This window comes from Convolutriloba macropyga, chromosome 10 (genome assembly GCF_964194025.1).
Source record: "Convolutriloba macropyga chromosome 10, txConMacr16.3, whole genome shotgun sequence".
Lineage (NCBI taxonomy): Eukaryota > Metazoa > Xenacoelomorpha > Acoela > Convolutidae > Convolutriloba > Convolutriloba macropyga.
Window position 1 is genome coordinate 28,115,288 of NC_134477.1, and position 22,000 is coordinate 28,137,287.

The 22,000-nt window shown below is 34.6% G+C and overlaps 1 protein-coding gene and 1 long non-coding RNA gene across 2 annotated transcripts in view; one reads left to right on the plus strand and one right to left on the minus strand.

Moving 5' to 3' along the window:
- Positions 1-22,000, minus strand: part of LOC142347977 (lipoxygenase homology domain-containing protein 1-like) — a 322,517-nt gene that overhangs the window by 160,226 nt on the left and 140,291 nt on the right. The gene's annotated exons all lie outside the window — the stretch shown is intronic.
- LOC142347851 (uncharacterized) lies at positions 4,855-11,581 on the plus strand. The gene is made up of 2 exons (XR_012760707.1): positions 4,855-5,700; positions 11,296-11,581. It is a non-coding gene; the product is annotated as an uncharacterized LOC142347851 (long non-coding RNA).

Here is a 22,000-nt window from a genome sequence, read left to right on the forward strand (position 1 = left end):
TTAAACTTCATCTTAAGCATAACGTGAAGCGTTGTAAGATCAAACAAAAAGACAAATAAGATAGATACCTTTTCCCTTTTCTCTCAAGCAAATGTTTTCTGTTGTTCTGGTTTTCTTTATTTCATATGAGCTCAGTTAGAAAAAATAGACCAATTTAGGTCACAACTGACCCACTGACAATAATTTCACGATTATTGAAAGTTATTGGAGGTACTTGGAACAAAGACCTCTTTCCTTTTTCCAAGAAAATTTTTTGACATAACTTTTTTATCTGAAAATATACAGATGGAAACTGTACCGTTTTCACTGACTGAAATATTCACTTAAATCTTAAAAAAATTAAAGCTTTTATTGCAAACAATATTTTGCTTATCCACAAAAAATAACAAAAGACATAATTTGGAGACAGTAGCGATTTTCTTAAGTACATTGATTTCAGAAAATTATGTACTCTAACGTTCTTATACCAAAAATCCTTCTAGTGGTCTGTTCGAGCAGGTGTGTCCAGTCAAATCTCCAACCAATTAAAAAAATGAATTTTCATAATCATTGTAAATATTCTAAGAAATTAGAAAAGATAAACTTCTTGATTTTTCCTGAAAATTCCTTCTTTATGCTTCTCATTTCAACTGGCAAAAAACAATTTTTTTACATTTTCATTTAATCAAACTACTATTTGTCTAAAAGGGAAAAAATTTAAGAACTATTTTCCAAAAAATCTGTTCTTTTCCTCGCAAGAACTATTGTTTTCTGTTGCTTTACAAAAAAAAGGTTCCATTTTTGTTTTTTCTTTACTGTTTGTGTTGAATGAAAATGCCGAAAAAGATGAAAATCAGGAATACTTTACATAGCGTAGTTTAAAGGAGTTCAACTTTGAAGGAGTTTAAAGGAGTTTAAGGAGAACATGAGGAAGTTATCTTTTTTCAGATTTCTCTCAAATGTTTCTCCATTTTGAAAATCTGTGTTACCATATTTAGTGGTAGTCTCTATTTCAGCTACGACAGAACCCCGTTAATTATTTTTAAGAACAGAAAAATTGAATTAGGCCTCAAATATAACAGAAAAGAGAAAATATCAAATATTAAAAGTTTTTTTCATATTTTTGTCTTATGAAATCTTGTAAAATAAAATTTTTTGTCTTGTTCTTTCACTAACCTAACGTCTTTAATCCAATGCAGAATATGAATACAAAAATTAAAAACAAACAAACAACTTTTTAGCATTAATCTAACCCCCTCCTATTTCCTCCCAGTTTCCTTCCCTTTTTCACCCTGGAATAAATTTGGCATTTTAAAATAAAAATCAAAACTAGCTTAAAAAGCTGCAACATGGAGTTTTTCCACGATGCGTTAGAAGCAAAAAGTTGACTGACAAAAACCCGCACTATATTTTTCCCTCTTTTTGAAAAAAAATGCAACTACAGGACGGACTTAATGAGCGAATGCTGAAAAATGACTCATGTTCCAGAGATGGGTGTAGAAATGAAAGAAACTTATTGTGGAGAAGAGGGTTTTGGGGGGAAAGTGGGGGAAAATGGCAATGTGTTTGGCAAGGGCAAGAAAGAGCAGGAGGAATCTCGAGACAAGAAAGACAAGACGGGTCAGGAAAACCCACCGAGAGACGACGAGGAACAAAATATTGATAAACAAAAGATCAGACCTGAACACTGAATAACCGTTGACCAAATCAACGGCATTTTTTCTGAAAACTTCCAATTGTATGAAGTTTTTCTAACCTTCTAAACTTCTTAATGATTTTGTATAACCTTCCAAACAAAAATTCTATCAAAGTTTTCGATTAAATTCCCTTCGCAACTTTATCTGTTTATCAGATTTTCATACTTTTTTAATCTATTAATCAAATTGATAAATTGAAGTTAAGTTAAAAGTAGCGCAAATTGAGAACTTGACGCAAATGTATATCCTCATTTCAATTCTGATATTGAGTCATGGTTTCTTCAGTTCCATTTTAAACTCTCATTACGACGCAGAGGTATACCCCAAAATTTCCGTCTTAGTATAATTGGCTCGAAAATTAGAGACATACAATGGAAGAAATTAGGAGACATCCTTTGTATCTTACTTTTCGCAAAAGGGGTTCCACCAATTTTGCGAAATAAAAGAACATTCGGTGCGAAAAGTAGGTTACAAATCTTGTAGCACGTTTCCGCTCAATTTAGTTATCTATTTTTGGCGTGCATTTTGAGCATGCAATAAGCACTTTAGTAAAGAATTAATTGAAGCTTTCAAAGCTTTAAAGTGCTTTAAATATATGCAACCACAAAAACTGTTTTTTTCCGAAAAATCCCTCGCACATCAAAGGCTTTGTATATCAATGTGGGACTGGCCCATTTTAATAAGTAGTAATAAATAGTACTAATAAGTAGTAAAGTACTATAGGTAGTAATAAGGTATTAAAATACTACTAGTAGTAATAAGTTAGGCTTAATTAAATGAGTAGTATTTAAGTTAGGCCTAATTGTGGTTATATGCAAAATCGAGCTACATTGCGTGCGAAAAATGGATGCATAAATTGAGCAGATGCGTGATACAAGCCGTGCGAGAAATAGGTTATAAAGTTTTTAGTTGTATTTCGCGGCTAGGATTAGGACACTTTTGCGAACACGGGATTCTAATTTCCCTTCCATTTTGCCGGTGTCTGCTAAAGTAGCTATTTTCCGCAATATTGTTCCACTTTCAATGTATTAACATAGTAAAAACGAACAAGATATACACGCATCGGGCATATCTGCCCGTGACGATTTGGGTATACCTCTGCGTCGCAATGCTTGTAAAAGTTACAATTGAAAAATTTGCTTTCGTTTGTGGCTTTTATAACATAATTTCAATTAACAATTTTGACAATTGTTTTCCCAAGTTCGTTCTTCCTTCTACAACGGTTATTTTAGGCCGTACAATACTTTCATTTTGCGCAAATTTTAAACGGATTTTAACAAATATTTAACAAAACAGTTTCAAGGCTACCAATTAATCTTAAAAATTCCATTAAGCAGAACAAAAACAAAAATCTTTAAACGCCACAGAATTAACTAAAAAACATTGGGAACAATAGATTAGAAAATTTCGTTGTTGGAAAAATATCACAATTTTCTAAATCAGCTATCCAATTGAGTATTTTGGCGTAAATTAATACTGCTTTGTACTTTGATTGGATCAAAAGCATTTTTCGTTTTTCTTAATGTGTTTTTGAGCTGGATTTTGCTTGTAATCAAAAATTTGAAATGAGAAGCTAATCGGTTTTTAAGTTTTCGCCAAATTAAGAAATGGGTGATGGCAAGATAAGTTGTTGAGTCGGAGCACAGAGTAACCTAAAAGGAGATTATGCCGGCAAATTTTTCCAGAAACGCACAGCTATTTATGATTGTCATTAACAATATCGGCTTTGACGTTACCAACGAGAAAACCAAAAATACCAATAGGTTAGTATTTTAATGGTTATTAGATATAAAGCTGTGGAACTAGGCAAACTTGATCTAGTGTGGTTGTGGTGGATCCCATGCATTATGATTTAGAAACCCTATCCATTAATTTTAATTTCCAGAGAACTTGCCAAGATATATTTAAAATTAAGAAAAGGCTCATCCAAAGTCACGAACAAACCATCAAAGATTGTATTTTGGAAGAGGGCACCCATAAGAACAAGGTATATTAGTATACACCATGTAGTCTTCGATTTGATAGAGTAAAAAAACAAAGTCAACACTAGAAAAGATTTTAACAGATTTTTCAATATGTTCAATGAAAAACAAATTAAAAGCAAGCAAACTTTAGCAGAGAATCTATACCGCAGAACAGCAAGATATTTGGTACATAAACCAAATACGTTTGTCAAAAACCCCTATTTATTACTTAGTTATGTCAGAGTTATTAAACAGAAAATATTTTCTTATTGTCAACAGCATATATTTTAGTGCAGCAAATATAACTTACTGAAAATGATTGCATTCTGAAAAAAAAACGTCTGAAACAATTGGATAAAATAAGATTCACAATAAACAGCCTTGAATCAGATAAACGATGAAAAGACTATTTTCTTAGATAACGATGTTAACAATATTATTATCATTTTTCTTAGGCGTTAAAGAATTTTACAACTTATTTCTCAAAAATATTCAAATAAAGTCTAAACAATAGTCTAAACAAAATCCATATTCCGAAATCATATTTTATGATGAAAAAAACTGTGACAGACGTAAACAGGATAGCAAAGTTTTTGTGATTGAAACTCATGATTGAATGGAAGTTAATTTTAGAAGAAAAATTAATTTGTTTGGGCTCTGTATGCATTTTCATTTTTCGATAAAACTTGATGAGAGGACCACAATTCGAGGAGAGATGCTTCAATCAATTAAGCCTGCTGATGATATTGGCAATTTGATTTCGTTTGCGTCTGTGATTTCATGCAAGAAATCTTAAAACAGTTTTTTACATTTGGTTTTGATTATAGCCCCACAATTATTCCGCGAGGCAATTGAGTTTGATCATAGCCAATTTGGCTCTTTTAGGTCTCGAACCGCCACCCATTAGGGTCTAGTCAGATCAGGTCGAATATATGTTACAAGCCAGTTCGGACATAAGCTAACAAGTGTCTTAGATCTTCTGATCACGAGTGCAGACAACGCTAAGAAAAAAATCAAAAATCTTGACTTAATGAAATATTTGGTTCTGGTCGTTTTCTTAGTTCCACAGTCTTTCAATTCAATTTTGTGATTTAAATTGATAAACATCATGCATATCTGCATGTGATGGTTTGCGACTTGAAAGCTGATAACATTATATGGGACTATTTGTTAAACCACGACCAATTAAATTTGTTCTATTTTAGGCCCTCTTACTCTTTTTATCTCATTATCACGACAATGTACAGCGTTGACCAAATCAAAGCCCGATTGTAGCTGTTTTGAAGGTACAACCGAAAGCTCCGCCCTCTCCTTGTACCAGAATCTATCACCAAAATTAGCCTTCCCCTAATTTAGAGAGAACATTTACTGTTTACGAATAAATGTGTCCTAAAAAGGTATTCAGAGTAACGATCAAAATGACCACCGAACTTTCAAGACTTCTATTACATCATTGTGCACCGGTTGATTATATCCCGAACAGAACTCGGTTCGCTCGAACGTTTCAAATGCAAGCAAAAGCAACAAGAAGCGTGCTTAAAACACTACTGACTTCGATTCCCCTCCAAAAATGGCTATTTTCGTCATTAGCTTTAATTAGTATCTATTTTTATTGGGTTATCCACGAAGCATACCAACTTTGGCTTTCAACTTTCACGTGATATTTACTACGTTCGCAGTTGACAACAAAAGATAATACAATGACGGAATTGATAATAATGGATAATATAATGGAGATAGTTACAGCCAGAAAACAACAACAACATCTATATACGAAAAGAGCTACACGAAAAGTAATATTTTCTAAAATTCCATCCGTCATAAAAATAGCCACTGAAAAATCCGATTCCGGTATAATGTAGAAACTCGGAATTTGAGTTCAAATCTTATCTTATATAACGACAGAGTGTCGAGAGAATCGATAACGAAGATCAGCTCTCTGAAGAAGGCTTTGTTTGTTTCAGAGCCACAGAGAAACACATGGTTGAGCATTCGTGATTCATTTATAACGCCAGAGTTAGAAAATATTATCAAACGTCTTAACATTCCATCACAGAAAAGTTAGTAAGTACAGCTTCTGTCTAATTTTGAGTCAATCTCAATGGTCCCCATTTTTCACTGTAGAACTAACTCTAAATTAAGAATTTTCATGTTCTTGTGGAAGTGAAAATCAATCTAAGATACTCGAACTCCGCTAACTTCTCTGGTCAAACCAAAATAGACAATAACAAGGAGGCTCGCTAATTTGCGTTCGCACATAAAGTTCCGACTCCGCTCATCCATATTTTGGTATAAACGTCTACCAAATGAGGAACAGACAGAAAAACCACTAATATTATTTATCAAAAAAAAACCTGTAACAAAAAAATCGACTCCAACGCAAATAACTCAGTGGAGGAAAAAATGCCGTATTAAACTGATGAGATCAGCCATTACTAAAAAGCAAGTCAAAACGAACAACAAAATCAAACAACAATAACAACAAACTTTAATTACATCCAAAACTTATGCCCATTTTTTAAAAAAGGAAAACTGTTAACAAGGTCAAAATAGCGTCAGATAAAACTAAATTTAAAAAATAGCTTGTACTACATTAGACAAGATATGGGACGACTCCATAATAAAGCTTGGTGACAATAAGACAAAAAAGAACAAAAAAACGGCAAAGTCAAAAAGTTGGCTTATAATTTTAAAAACAATTAATTTCAAAGTAAAGAAAACCATTTAATAGCAATTGAAAACAACCAACATGTTTATGATCACATACGTTTCTACAGGAGCGCAATAGGACCTGTCAACATTATATTTTATATGTGGTTGCAAAAAGAACAGCAAATAGAGACAAAAACAAAAATCAATTAAAACTTGCAAGAAAACGCTGTCGAAGCCGTAAAGCCATAATTTGCCCTCAAATTATGCTCAATTGAGCCTTCCGCGAACTCCAATAATATGATATGCGACCTCTCATTAGTATAAATAGGCAATAAAACAAAAAAAACTGAAAAACTGCAAAAGTTATTAGTTTTTGTATTGTTCGAAAACAATTCTTTTCAAAGACATGAAAGCCAATAGCTACAAAAAAATTAATTAAGTTAGGTTCGTCTGATGATCTAAAGGAAGTGCTTGACACCTGTAATTATTAAGAGTACGCCTTAAGTCTGCAAAAAACGTCAAATAAAACCAGAAATAGAAAATTATTTTACTTTTTTTGCGAAAAACTCGGGTCGAAGCTAGTAAATTCGTAATGAATTGTTTGAAAACATTAGATTTTTTACACTTGCGTAATCCCTTGACAACAATACTGTCATATATAACCTGTAACTAACGATACAAGGTAAAAACAGACAAAAAAGAAAAAAATTCGAATTTAGAAAGTGTTTTTTTTTTATTTTTGAAAACAGTAAATTTCAGAGTCATGAAAGCAATCAGCTATCTACTCAAATCAGATATTCTCAAATTCTCGCTCATTTATTCTTCCATAAAAAGTCAATGAGATCTGTCATCATTCAGGGGAAACTTCGTGCAACTGAAAAGACAAAGAGAAAACGAGAGTAAAAGACAAAAGTTAAAAACTCATTTAAATTCTTCGAGAAAGGGTTAAGCCGTTAAAACCATAATCTATGCCTTCAAGACTTCAATTGTGCCTGATTTTGAAAAAAAGTTAATAATGAAATATGTGAACTGTCAATAAAGTGATAATGTGAAAAACGAGAAAAAACGTGAAAAATGGGCCACTGCCTAAGAAAATGTAAAATCTAGTACTATCAAAGCCATAAAACCATAACTTATCGGGTAAAACCGCAAAAAAAATAATTTTACTTCAGTAAAATGAAGAGGAAGAAGAGGCATTCTCTTTTTGCTGACACTAAGCTACAAGTTGACCAATTTAAGAGAAAAATATTGGCAAAGTTCAATAAGCCATTGTTTATTTGAAAATAAAACATTTTTAAGTCAAAACGACATTACTCCTTCGAGTAAAGAAACCAGACAAACTAATTGGGAAATGTTTTGGAAGCCAATTGGAACTAGTGGCAGTGATTATTGAATCGAATTGTTCAGTTCGTTAATTAACAAAAACAGATAGATGCTTATAAGATATGTTTTAATCTTGTAAGCGTTCCCAACGATAGTAACAACTGATAAATATCTTACAAGACACATATTATTCTTACAAGATTACAATATATCTTGTAAAATCTTATAAGAATCTTATAAGACACACAATTTTCTGCTAAGATTAAAGCTGATCCGGTATGATCATAAAAGAATCTTATAAAACACACAATATTCTTATAAGATTAAACTCAACTTGTAAGATCTTATAAGAATCTTATAAGACACACCATATTCTTATACGATACGAAAACTTATATTGTAAGATCTTAAGACCCAATAATCTGTTAGGAATGAGTCAAGCTTAATAGAATCTTTTAAGAAACACTTTATTTTTGTAAGGTATAACAGATCTTGTAAGTATCGTCCAACTTGTAAAAAGTACAATTCTTGTTAAATGTAAGTATCTTCCAACTTGTAAGAAAGACAATTCTTGTTATATGTAAAATGAGTTTAGTTTGTTTTCGTGTTTTGTTTTTTTTTTCATTCAGTGGTCGTTTACACCATTCCACTTGATCATAATTGTGTACAAATAACAAACAAAAATTTGGAATCAAGAACTTGAATGTCAAGATGTGTGATAGAAAGAAAGCTCTGTAAATGAGAACGAGCCACGGAAAAATAATTGTGTCACCAAAAAAAGTAGGCTAGGGCTGCTAGTTATAGGGAAAATTACCTTTTCAGGCAAAGTTGAATTCATAAGTTTCCCGTAGAATATTTCGAAAGATTGACAAAACTATTTGAAATTTGAATGCTTTGACAAAAATTTAGTTAATTTTAGCGTGACTTTATCAAATTTCTGTAAGTCATTTTACAACAAGCTGAAATTTTGCAGAGATAGCCAAGATTTAGATTTAGACTGTTCAAGTCTTTATCAAGACTTGAAATTGGACGTGCAAGACTTCGACAAGACGTGGAAAAGACTGAGGAGTGTAAAAATTGACAAGATCATCAATCTGACTTGGTTTTGAAATTTGACTTGCAATTAAACTTGCTCATTACTGAAAATTTATTACCGAGAAGTTTTTTCAGAAACATAGATATGAGCAACATTAAACACGGTCTTTGGTGCTTTCACGAAACATTGAGTAATTAGATGAGAGCACTTGATCAATCCGCAGTCATAATAATCAAGGTATGATAAAAACTATGTTTAAATATGTTTTAACTATGTTTTCGTACCCCATTTTATAATAAATTACTGAAGAAAATTTAAATGATAAAAATTTGTTTCTGGTTCAAGGGCACGACTTCAAAATTTTTATAACAAACATTACAAAACAACAATTCAAAGATAACCTTAATTGTGCACCCAGTCAATCGAAGTAGATTGGTATCAATTTTTGGGGATAGAACAATTTTGAAAGCTCTCGAACTAAGCTTTCAAAGCTTTTCGTTGATTAGACAAAACATAGATTTTTGCGAAGAAAATTAGCGCATGCACTTTTGTAGTACTCCGGCTCACATCATGATTATCATCAATTGCAGCATACCGTATTTAGCTTCAAGTTATCTGGAAGTCTGAAATGATTCACACAGACGAACAATAGAATCAATGTGGTCGAGTAACAGACAACAGCTAAAACTTCTTTTTGTTCGTTGTTGTGGATAATCTGTGCATTCTAACCTTTTCCTATTCTAGACATTGCATTGCAAAATTGGTGTCTCTAGAAAAGTCAATATTTTGATGGAGAATTTGTTTATACAATTTGTTGTTAAAATACCTAAAATAAATGGCAGAAGTAGAAAATGTGACACGTGAAAGCTATTGCTCGACGTTTGGTCTGGCCAAATTACCATATCCAAGTGCTGATCAGAAATTTGCAGCCGAGCAGAAGTTGATGGGACCATTTTAGGTCCAGCAAACATCTCGGGGGTTTCTGTCATGACCAATCTATTTATGGGCAATGTAATTCAAGTATGGCATATTTGAAAAAACGCCAATCGAAATAAGCAGAGGTCTTGCTAGAGTGAACAATGAATCCACGTATATGAAGAAAACACTGTATGCACTGATTTTGCTCAGTACTTATATTAACTTTCCTGTAAGTACGGGATATCGATCACTTTCAAATATTTGATTCAAGTTCAACTCAGTGTTTATAAATCTCATGTATACTGTTACAATCGATAGTTTCTTTTCTGTGCGAATTTTATCAGCGAGGAACATTTTCAGAAACGTAGATATGAGTAACACGAAACACGGTCTTTGGTGCATTCACGAAATGCTCAATAATTAGATGAGAGCAATTGATCAATCCGCAGTCATAATAATCAGTTCAACAAAAAACTTCATGAACTTCATGTTTAAATGAAAATGAAGAAAAGTTTCTAAGGTGTTTGGAATCACATTTTTCTGCTAAGTTAACCTAGTGACGATTTTGAGGTATCAAGGTAAGATAAAAACTACGATTTAAGAACGATTTTCGTACCCAATTTTATAACAATTTTAGTAAATTAGTAGAGAAAATTAAAATGATAAAAAATTGTTTCTGGTTTATGGGCACGACTGCAAAAAAATGATAACAAACATTACGAAAAAAAAAACAAATCAAAGACAACCTTAATTGTGCACCCAGTCAATAGAAGTAGATTGGTATCATTTTTGAGGGATAAATAAATTTTCAAAGCGTTCGAACAAATTCGGTGATCAGACAAAACAAAGATTTTTGCGAAGAAAAAAGGCGCATGCGCTTTTGTAGAACCGCTGCTCTCATCATCACTATCATCCAATGCAGCATACCGTGATTAGTTTCAACGCATCCCGAAGTTTGGAATGATTCACACTGAGGAACAATAGAAACAATGTGGTTGAGTAACAGCAACAGCTAAACCTGCTTTTTGTTCGTTGTTGTGGACAATCTGTTTAAATTTGTCCTATTAAAAATCAACTTTTGATGAAAAATTTGTTTGAACAATTTGTGATTAATATGCCTAAAATAAATGGCAGAAGTAGAAAATGTGACACGTGAAAGCTATTGCTCGACATTTGGTCTGACCAATTTACCCTATCCAATTGCTGACTTGAAAATTGCAGCCGACCAGAAGTTGATGGGACCATTTTAGGTCCAGCAATAATCTCGGGGGGGGGGGATTCTGTCGTGGCCAATCTATTTTTGGGGCAATGTATTTCAAGTATGGCATATTTGTAACATTTTCCAATTGAAATAAGCTGAGGTCTTGCTAGAATTAACACTGAATCCACTTATATAAAGAAAACACTGAATGCACGACCTTATCTCTAGCTGAGGGGCAAAATTCAAAACTCAAATTTGAACTCAGTTTGTCGGATTCGGCATTAATATAAAGAAAATTTTGGATTATGTCTACTGTCCCCCGTCCTTCCTGCTAGCCATCGGGGGCACAACAGAATAGATTACAATTTTTCTGATTGCTCATTGTGGTGAACATACCACCAAATGGCTGCTTAATACCTCAACCCGGGTTGTCAAAAACTTTTAAAAGATCAAAACAGCACAGTGAGAAAAACCGGCATTTATGTATTTTTATAGGGACCGTTCAAACATAATAATGCATTTTAGAGATGGGAGCGAACCTTGAAAAAGTTAGCAATTTTGGCGAGATTGGCAAACTCAACAAGGGCAAAAAGGTCAAGAAAGCAAAACGTGAAAAAACGGACAAGAAAGAAAGTGAAGAACCTCTCACAAAGGAAGAGTGGAAGAGACCAATCAGAGATGAGAGATGATGGCATCTAATCAACTGTGCAAAATTTTTTAGAGTAATGATGAGGGCGACGTTAAATTTGTACAAAACAATCTTATTAAATTCTTACAATTAACCAAATTTCAAGTTCATTTCCACATATCATTTTGTCTTTCTTCGATGTTCGCAAGTGATGCAAAAAATACAATAGCTGAAAGCTACCTTTTTGGGCCTTGAGAACCTCCCGCAGTGAGTATATTGCTGATTTACAGAGTTTTTGCTTCTTATGTTTGAACCCGAGCGGCAAGTCGCGGACAAGTCCTTGCAAAGACTCATTAAGTCTATCTTGGCCACCAATTGGCAATTCTTGAGCATGCTCTCTCTAGAAATTGACTATTTCGAAATGAAGGCAATCATCGGTGAGTTTGTTTTTAGATAGACAAAAGCAACGAACGCCTCAACATTTTTCTGGGTCGGTAAACAAATGGTTGGTAGGTTCGGTTCTCAAACTTAGGACATCTTTGGTATGTTCGATTTTTAAAGCAAAAAAAAATCGTCGGTATGTTTGATCACAATCATCACAAAACGTCTTCACATATTTGCTTTTTCTATGGTCATGACAAATCGATTTTCTATGAACGTCGGCATGCCTGCATGTTTAAACAACAAAAATGAACAAAAAGTTTCACATTTGTTTAAACAAATTTGCGCAAACTTCTGAAAAATATATCAAACTGGGACTACTGATGTCCGTCGTTACATAGCATAGTAAAGTAGAATTGACGTGTTAAAAAAGATCACCTCCAAAACTTTTTTGCGCCAATAGCGACTATTTGTTACGTCTCTAACAAAAATTATTCACATTTTGCACCTTTTGAAATTAAACATACCGATTTCTTTCGTTTTTAAACCAAAAAAAATCAAATATTTCATACGAATAAAGCACGACACCATAAAAAACTTCAGAGGCTTTTGTAAAAATTAAACCAAAGATACCGAAAACCTAGTAAAAATTCATTTGTCCCTTTGTTTAGTGTTCTTGACTAAAGTAGAGATCAGAGATATGGCGGTTTGAAAAAAGTTAGACGCAGATGAACATTTTGAACGTGTCGTGGTCGATAACACGGGTCAAAGAATTCAATAAGTTGAATTTTAAATTAAATTTTGTACTGAAAAAATACAAAAATTAGCTTGTATTTATAGTGGTTATCTATGCGAAAATATACAGAGAAAATTTAGATTAGCTAAAAATATTTTACATGATTGGCATGTGAAAAGATCTTAACTCCGAATCCCGGTGGTGATTTTCTATTTTCATCAACATTTCAAGAGAATCATATATGGCTTGGGTACAATCGAGTTCATTAGTTGGAGGTCGGTGGATGTTAGAATCAGGTTTCTGTTGGTGGGAGAATTTACTTCTGACATATGATTGATAGGTCAATAAGATAATGATAGCGCCAAAACAAAATTAGAATTGAGTTTAGTTTTGTAGCCATTACTTATCGACACAGCAATAAAGTTCGTCAGGTAAGTTCTTCTTTCGTTCTTTGAAACTATAATAAAGAAAACTTCTAAGTTTCTTGATGTTTCTTTGAAACCATCACATCCTTCCTCCTTTTTTAAGCAAGTTTGTGGGTATAGGTTCTCCAAATCTGTCGGGTTGTTTTCTGTTTCTTGTTGATGTTCGTGAAGGCTCTGAGGTTTCGGGTTGTTGGTGCTCTGCAGATGATGTGGCTGCAGAAGCTTCATCTTGAAGTGAAGGTCCCACATCTGTGCTCTGAAGTTGTGGTTCTGATTGAGATATGGTCTCCTCCACTGCTGGTTCAGTTTTCACATTGTCCTCGTCTAGTCTCGCAATTTGGTTGTCGCTCACTAGAATAGTCCGTGCTGTGTTCTCAGGCTGTATGAAAGATGTGTTCAGGCCCTTCCTTATGATGAAGGTAGCAGGAACTGTCTTTGTGTTTTCGTTAGCCTTGAATAGAATGGGTTCGCACAAGTCGAAATCTGTTATTGCTGGTAGTCTCACTCTGCGTCCCAACAAGAGTTCAACTGGAGTTTTGCTCCTCGTCTTTGAAGTGTTGCGATGTGTCATCAGTGCCCTTTTCAGTAATGCTCCGAATGACACATTAAAGTTGGGACTCCACGCTTGAAGTGCCCGCTTCACTGTCTGAACTGCTCTTTCAGCTAGTCCATTAGCTCTTGGATGATAGACGGGTGATTCTATTTTCTTAATTCCCAGTGATTCACACCACTGTTTAAGGTCACCACTTACAAATTCAGGACCATTATCAGAAACTAAAGTTTTTGGTATTCCGAATCTTGCAAAGATTTGACTAAGATATATTTTAACTGTTTCTGATGTTTTACTTCCAGCGGGAAGGCTTCTATCCAACCAGAACCCGCGTCAAGAATTACTAAGATATTGCCTTGGTCCTTAACATAACCCCAGTCCATGTGGAGCCGTTCCCAAACGTCGGCTTCTGGCCACGTAGAGACTGTTTTTCCCAGGCTAGGCCTGTTCAATTGACAATTCTTACATTTACTAACAAAGTGTTGAACGTCTTGGGTAATGCCAGGCCACCATGCTATCATTCTTACTGATGCCTCAGTTGCATTTTTTCCGGGATGTGTCTCATGCGCTTTTGCCAAAACCAAGTGTCGTAGTTTGGGTGGAATGAAAGGAACAACACCTCTGAAGATGATTCCGTTATGTAAAGTAAGTGCATCTTTCTGTTGTTCGAATCCTTTTTCCGCTTCTGAACATTGTTTTCAATTGCCGCTTTTGATTCGTTTAATTATGTCCTGGAAGATTCTGTTTGTTCCAAGTTCAGTTTTGATTTCTGCTTGGGTCACCAATCACTGTGGTCGAAGTGGATGTTATTGATTGCGAAGCACACTCGATCGTTGTCGGATTCGTCTTCCTCAAAATCCATTCTGCTCAAAGCATCTGCATGGGGTATCTGCTCCCCTGGTGTGTACTTCAACTCATAGTCGAAACCCATTAGAGCTATTGCCCATCTTGTGATTCTCGCTGATGCTGTCTTCGGGATCTCCTCGTCTGGTGCAAAGAGATATTTGAGTGGTTTGTGGTCAGTCTGTAGGGTAAATCGTCTTCCAAGAAGGAATTGCTTCAATCTTGTGACCACAAAAACAATTGCCAGTGCTTCCCGCTCTATATTCGAGTAGTTTTGCTCCGCTGGAGTCAATTTTCTCGATACATATATGACTGGATGTCCTTCTTGCGAAAGAACCCCGCCAATGGCTTTTTCGGAGGCGTCAGTAGTAACTGTTGCTTCTTTTTGTAAACTATATGGCTGTACAAGTGGGTTAGCACATAATTCATTTTTTATGTCTTCAAAAGCTTTTTGTTGCATTTTGCCCCATGAGAAATCGCTATTTCTCATGTTATTTAAGGGTAGCATTTTGGTTGCAAAATCAGGAATCATTCTTCCGTAAAAATTAGCTAGCCCAACAAACGATTCGAGTTGTTTATTGTTAGTTGGTGCTTTTGCATTTTTTATTTTTTCAACATGTTTGGGATCTGGTTTTATTCCCTTCTTTGAAATGGAGTATCCCAAAAAACTAACGCTATCGACTGGTTTTGAGTTAGATTTTTTCTCATTAATAGTAAAACTTTTCTCACGTAGTCGACTCTTGACTGCAAGCATTCTCTTGTCGAACTGCTCCTTGGTAGTTCCATACACCAACACATCGTCTTGAAAGATCACAACACCTTTGATTCCTTTGAGTGTTGATTCTATGCAATTCTGGAAGATTCAAGAAGAGTTTTTCAATCCCTGAGGTAGTCGGCACATCTTGAACAGTCCCTGAGATGTGTTGATTGTGCATATATCCTTAGCTTCTTCGTCAAGTTCAATTTGATAGTAGGCATCTGAGAGGTCAATTTTGCCAAATTATGAGGCCCTATGTAGGTTGTGGAAGATCGTCTCCATGTCCGGTATTGGGTAGTCCTCATCCATGACCTTGCCATTGATGTGCACTTTCAAGTCCACGCAAAGTCTCAGTTCTCCACTATTCTTTCTCTGCAACACCACTGGGGATGCATTAGTGACTCCTCCTGGCTGTATCGGTTTAAGGATGCCTTGTCTGACCATTTGTTCCAGCTTCTCTGTGACCTTGTCTTGAAGAGGTAGAGGTATTTTTCTGGCTTTGCAGAACATTGGCTTCGTTCCTGGTATCAGCTTCACATGAGCTTTGTAACCCTTCACCGCAGGTAGGTGCTCAACAGTGATGTTGTTCACACCGTGCTTGGGTAGAAGGTCTCTACCAAGTAGTCCAAATTCTTTATCAGACTGCACAACTGCTAGTTGTTTTTGCGTGAGCCTCCTTCCGTTCCACTCAACGTCGCAAGTAAGTGATCCCAGAAGCGTTAATTGATGACCATCATAAGCTTCAAGATGTCTTATCTTACCATCCAACTGAGGTTTACCAAGCTCAGTCCATATTTTTGATGATATCACTGTGCTAGCTGCACTTGTGTCTACCTGCATTTTTACTTTGCAGTTATTTATTGAGATATATTCCCATGTCACAGACATTCTAAAGATTTGTTCTTTAGTATAAAACATTCCCATCTCCGATGCTGGAGATGCTTGCTCTGAAGAAACATTTTATTCTTCGCAAAAGTTATTCTGTTTATTGTACTTACCTGAATTTGGTTGGGGTTTGCTTCTACACAATTTTGAGAAGTGTCCCACCTTTTCACAGGTGTTGCATTTCTTACTTAGCGCTGGACAAGGTCTATTAGAGTGTGGCTTACCTCCACACCTAGTGCACATGTTGTTGCTTTTATTAGCCGTATTTTTTTCATTTGGTTTTGGAAAAGTCTTTTTGAAGTTGAACCCAACTTCTTCTTTCACCGTAAAGGGCTTATTACCTGATGAAGAACTTGCAAAAGCCATTGCTTGAATTCTGAACTGTAAACTCTCGGTCATTTCAGTAACCGACATTGCTGGTTTTGCTTTAATACCGTCTAGTAGTCTAAATTTTGCTTCAGGGTCCCTCAAACCTGAGATAAACTTTATTTTTTACCAACTCCTCTTCGGGGTTGGCCGCTGTTTTCAATTTTTCGAAGTCACAATAGCGTGCTTCTTCTCTAAGACGTGCTAGGAAGTCGTCGTCTGACTCCCCTACACCTTGGATTACGGACAGAAATTTAGCCCTTTCTGCCGTTACTACTCTCTCTTTAGGAGAAATATATTTTTGAATCGCCAATCTGATGTCTTTATACGGAGTGTCTATCAAATTCCTAGGAGTCATTAAGCTCCTAAGTTTAATAATTGCATCTTGCCCGCACATACTAAGAAAGAGATTGGTTACCTGTAGGTCCTGTACAGTACCATCGGTGTTGACCTTGTCCTCTTTCTTCTCTGCGCGACATTTCGCCACAAAAGACATAATCCACGCAGTAGCTGATTCTGCATTCTGTCGATCCAAAATTTGTCTGTCTGCAGCTGGTCTGGACACCATTGTCGTGGTCGATAACACGGGTCAGAGAATTCAATAAGTTGAATTTTAAATTAAATTTTGAACTGAAAATATCCAAAAATTAGCTTGTTATTATAGTGGTTATCTATGCGAAAATATACAGAGAAAATTTAGTTTAGCTAAAAATGTTTTATATGATTGGCATGTGAATAGACCTTAACTGCGAATCCCGGAGGTGATTTTCTATTTTCATCAACATTTCTTGAGAATCATATATGGCTTGGGTACAATCGAGTTCATTAGTTGGAGGTCGGTGGATGTTAGAATCAGGTTTCTGTTGGTGGGAGAATTTACTTCTGACATATGATTGATAGGTCAATAAGATAATGATAGCGCCAAACCAAAATTAGAATTGAGTTTAGTTTTGTAGCCATTACTTATCGACACAGCAATAAAGTTCGTCAGGTAAGTTCTTCTTTCGTTCTTTGAAACTTTAGTAAAGAAAACTTCTAAGTTTCTTGATGTTTCTTTGAAACCATCACAGAACGCTACGCTTTAAAAATACTGGACCTAAACTCGAGTATTCGTATATTAAGAACAAGTCCAACCGGTCGTAGCAGAAAAAAATGTTAGTTAAATAGATTGTGAAAAAAATCCAGCACGACCGATTAACATTAGTCCCAGGAGAGGTTAGTAAAATATGTTAGCATGATTTTCTCTCCCGGGTCGACCACCATAAACCTTTCTTGGCAAACATATCCAAATCATATATGGAGTTTATGGTAAATTGGCAACCATATAGCTGAACATGAAAAAATGTCAACATTGCTCGAAAGACTCTAAAAATAACCATGCATTGTACTTTGAGTGGAAATAAACTCATCAAGACGTTTTTTAAAAAAAAGTTCATGGTATCTCGGAAACCATATCCAGGACCATACCTATTCATGGTGCCAAGTAAGACCATAAAAGTTAAAGTCAAAACATACAAAAAAATAAGGAACAGTTACACTAACAACTTCTGACTACATTAAGCCTTCGAAAAAGCTAATTCTGTAAGTTTAATTTTTTTTCTTGGCAACCATATCCAGGACCATAAATATCTCATGCAGAATCTTGCAGAATATGTTTTACAATATGCATCATATACTTTGCACTTATCATCTTCCAATGATTAACGGTAAATCATATCAATCACATGAGTTGTTGTCTGGTCTTCTGAAAATCTTGCGATGGTCAACCCAGAATATTTACATGCATAATGACATTCCAGTCCACCGTTAAGTTTAACTTTATGAAAACAATTCCATAAACAATGTACGTTTATGAAAGACTACGCTTGAACAAAGGCACCTTCAAAACAATTCTTTGCATAAACTCCACAGAGAGGTTTAAGTCCGTAAGAACGAATCTGACACTCTAACTTTCAGTTGCAAAAGTAAATTCAAGTCGAATGTGCGTTCACGTACAATATCTGTTCATGCGTATAAACAGTGCCATTAACATGCGTGTTCAGGCATGAAAAACAATTCCCTATTGGAAATTTAGGAGAGACAAATGCGAATATACGCACACACCAATGGAAATCAGAAGAAAGAATAAGGAACAACATAGAAAGGAATAGAAACAGTTCCATAGAGAAAGGATAAAAACTGTCAATCACGTCTTTGTATAGAGGCACCAAATAGCAATTACTCTAGTCCTGAAAGCGAGTATTTCCATTGAGGAAATAGCTATTGAACCAGCTATAGCAGAATATGGATTGAAAATAACAGACTACTGGTTAAAACACAAATAGCACACAAACAGAGAGCTCATATGTGCGATTTTATACCGTTTTTATAGCACTAGGACTGCTAGAGAGTGCATAGCTCATTGTTATACGTGAGCGCCGATTTGCTCTCCGGAATATTAACTAGCAAAACATTACCATCAAAGAGTGTGGGTGTAGAAAAGCGGAAACAGGTAAGCATTGATTTTTAATTGCTATAGTCACAATGCCATCACTGGAATAAAACGTTAATGTAGTTTGCTCTGAAGTTGTTTACAACTTCCGTCCTCAAAAAAAATTTACAACATAAAATTAATTAATTTATCGCACGGAGATGTTCTGTAGATCTGGTGATGGAGAGAGTTTCTAAAAAGCATTCAGAAATTTTTCTCGGAATTGGCCTTGAATCATGAAATCTCAATGCTGTATTTTCAAACTAAGCTCAGTGAAAGCAATACAGTTAGCCCTGACAGGAGAGGCAATAAAATATGGTTGATCTTTCCACGATCTTGCCATGTTAACCACGTCAAGACGAAAATCTCAAGATAAGTCCCAAATTGACAGATCTTTGCATTTGACATGAAGAAAAAAATATCAACTATCAGCATGTTTACCAAGTGCATACCAGGTTTATTAACCAACAAATAGACCTAGTTTTACACTATAACGCAATATTTTATGTGAACGTAAAGCACAGCCTTAACATGATGATCATGAAGTCAGGTTTGACTGGTATCCAAAAAAGGAGATAAAACTGTTAAAACCTAAGCAGCTTCAAACTTACAAAGAGGCTCAGTAATGTGCGTTCGCACCAGAAGTTCCGACCTCGCTCAAAGACATTTGTACCAAATGTGGAAGAGATAAAAAAAATTAACATATCAACATAGTGTTCAACGAACTAGTAAATGATCAAAAAACGATCTACCTTAGAGTGACTACCATAATATGACTCCCTCAAAAGACGACGATAAAAATCAAAAATAATGACAGATATTAATTACGATCGAAGCTCGTTGTCCATTTTTTCAACATCATTATTAACCCAATCAAATTGGCATCACACAAAAATTATACTAAAGAAAAGATTAACCTGTACTTCATTAGAAAAACATATGGGATTTTTCCTCAATGCGACTTGTTAACAAGTCAAAAAGGAATGAGCAAAGAAGCAAAGTTTCATAAACGGTTGCTTGTTTTGAAAGGAATTAATTTCAAAATGTTTAGAAACATTATGCATCAACTGAAACAATAGCGAGATTCCTCCATAGAGAGCTAGTGAGACCTTGCATAATCCAGGACATGTCATAAAACTACAAAAAGAACGACAAAATTTCAAAATTTGCACAAAAACGGTTTCCCAGCCAACTAAACATTAACTGCTCACTAAAGACAATAATAATTTAATTTTTGTTTGACATTTTTTCCTTCAAATGACCAGAGGACCGCCCACTTTTGTGACACTGTTAAAAAAAAACAAAAACCAACAAAAATGGGCAAATTGCAAAAAAAAATACTTATAGAAACTGGTTGTACCCATAACAAAGACCATTTGAGAAAAATTACCGTCATTAAAAGCAACTTGTAGATCAGTAGATAAGGGTGAGATTTGACTCTAGAGATTCTAAGCCACAAGTTAACAGAAATAAGATTGGCAAATCTCACAAAACCATTGTCTTTTTTTAAAAAACAAATATTTTCAAAAATCATACAGCCAAAATAGGTTTTCGACTAGAAAAGTAGACAGTTTATCTTGCAAATTCTTCAAAAACTAATTCGAAGAATTAATTTTCTGTTTTGCCCATGATAAATAATCAGTGGGGGTTTTCCGGTTTGCCAATCAGAAATAAGATCGGCAAATCTCAGAAATCCATTGTCTGTTTTAAAAAACAAAAAATTTCAACTTACGTAGCCAACAAACGGTTTCAACTTAAAAAATATACAGTTTAACTGTTTATCTGGCAACTTCTTTGAAAAATAATTGCGCCTGTTTTGAAAATGGGCAATTATGCACAAAAACCACAAAATGGTGTATGAAAACTTGTAGTACCAAAACCAAGAAACTGTCCTTCTAAAACCATCCGTCACAAAATTATTTTATATTATTAAATGAATGCAAGTGTGAGCTGTATTTACTGAGAATAAACTAAAAGTTGACAGAAAAAGTACAAAATTCATAAGTTCAAAAAATCACATAATTTTCTTAAATCAAACACATTGAATGACATCAGAAACATTAGGTAACAACCAAATGCATAGTACAATTTCACTTAGGCCTCTTTATGAAGCTAATTGGTTCTTTGAATGATTAGACTTAGTAATCAGGCAACAAAAAAAAACAAACGAAGGCGAAACACAAGAATTCAGATGAAGTTTGCTGAGACTCTTCTTCAAAACCATAAAAAGTGATTAGGTTCTCTAAACAGAAACTAAGTCTACAGTCAACCTGATCTTTACGTAAATGTATTTTCTCATTAATGGAGCCCTGAAAAAAATGTCAGTAATTTACATCAAAATAACGAAAGCAAAATTTTTTGAAAAAAAGGCACCACCAAATGAAAAATTAAAAAGCTTCTTATTGTAAAAAATATTGAAAACATCAAGCCTATCTTCGATATTTCTACGCGTCCAAAAAACCACCCAAGTGTTCCAAGTGCGAATAAGATCAATTGTTGATTGAAAAACTTTCAATATTTAGAATACAATGATGCTTTATGTATAATTATGGAGTTAAGTTTGCAAAAACGGCAAAATTTTAATTCAAGAAGACTTTTATAGGGCACCGAGTTTCAAATAGCTCTCTTTTGGATATTAAAGAGATTGTGTCAGCGGTTTGAAGGTCTCCAAACGTAAACAAGGTGGATCAAAAAAGCATATTTTATGCAAATTTTGACGAAAAAAGTGTGAATTTTGAAAATTTTTTTAAAACTTTTAGCCGAAGAAACTCCAATCAAACAAATCGGCAACGTTTTTCAATCTCTAACGGTAACAATAACACTCTACCGTTAACAGTTTTAATTTATTTTAAACTATATCAGCAAAATTGTGCCCACTTTTGGCAAAAATTACTGAAAATGTGAAAAAAAAACTGTCAAATATTCGCAAAATTTTAAACCTCGATAACTGCATGTAAAACACGAAAATGGAAAAAAAAATTTTCTTTCCATATTTTAGGATGTACATGCTTTTTGATGACACCATTCACAACTCTCTATAATGAATATATCGATCGGCCAAATTTGTCTGAACAAAAAAAAAACCCATTTGAGTATATAGTTCCTCCCTCCCCACTAAAGTGGGGGTCGGAACAGTTAATGATTGCAAATGAGCAGTCACAACAATTTACTGCATAATTTTTAACAGGA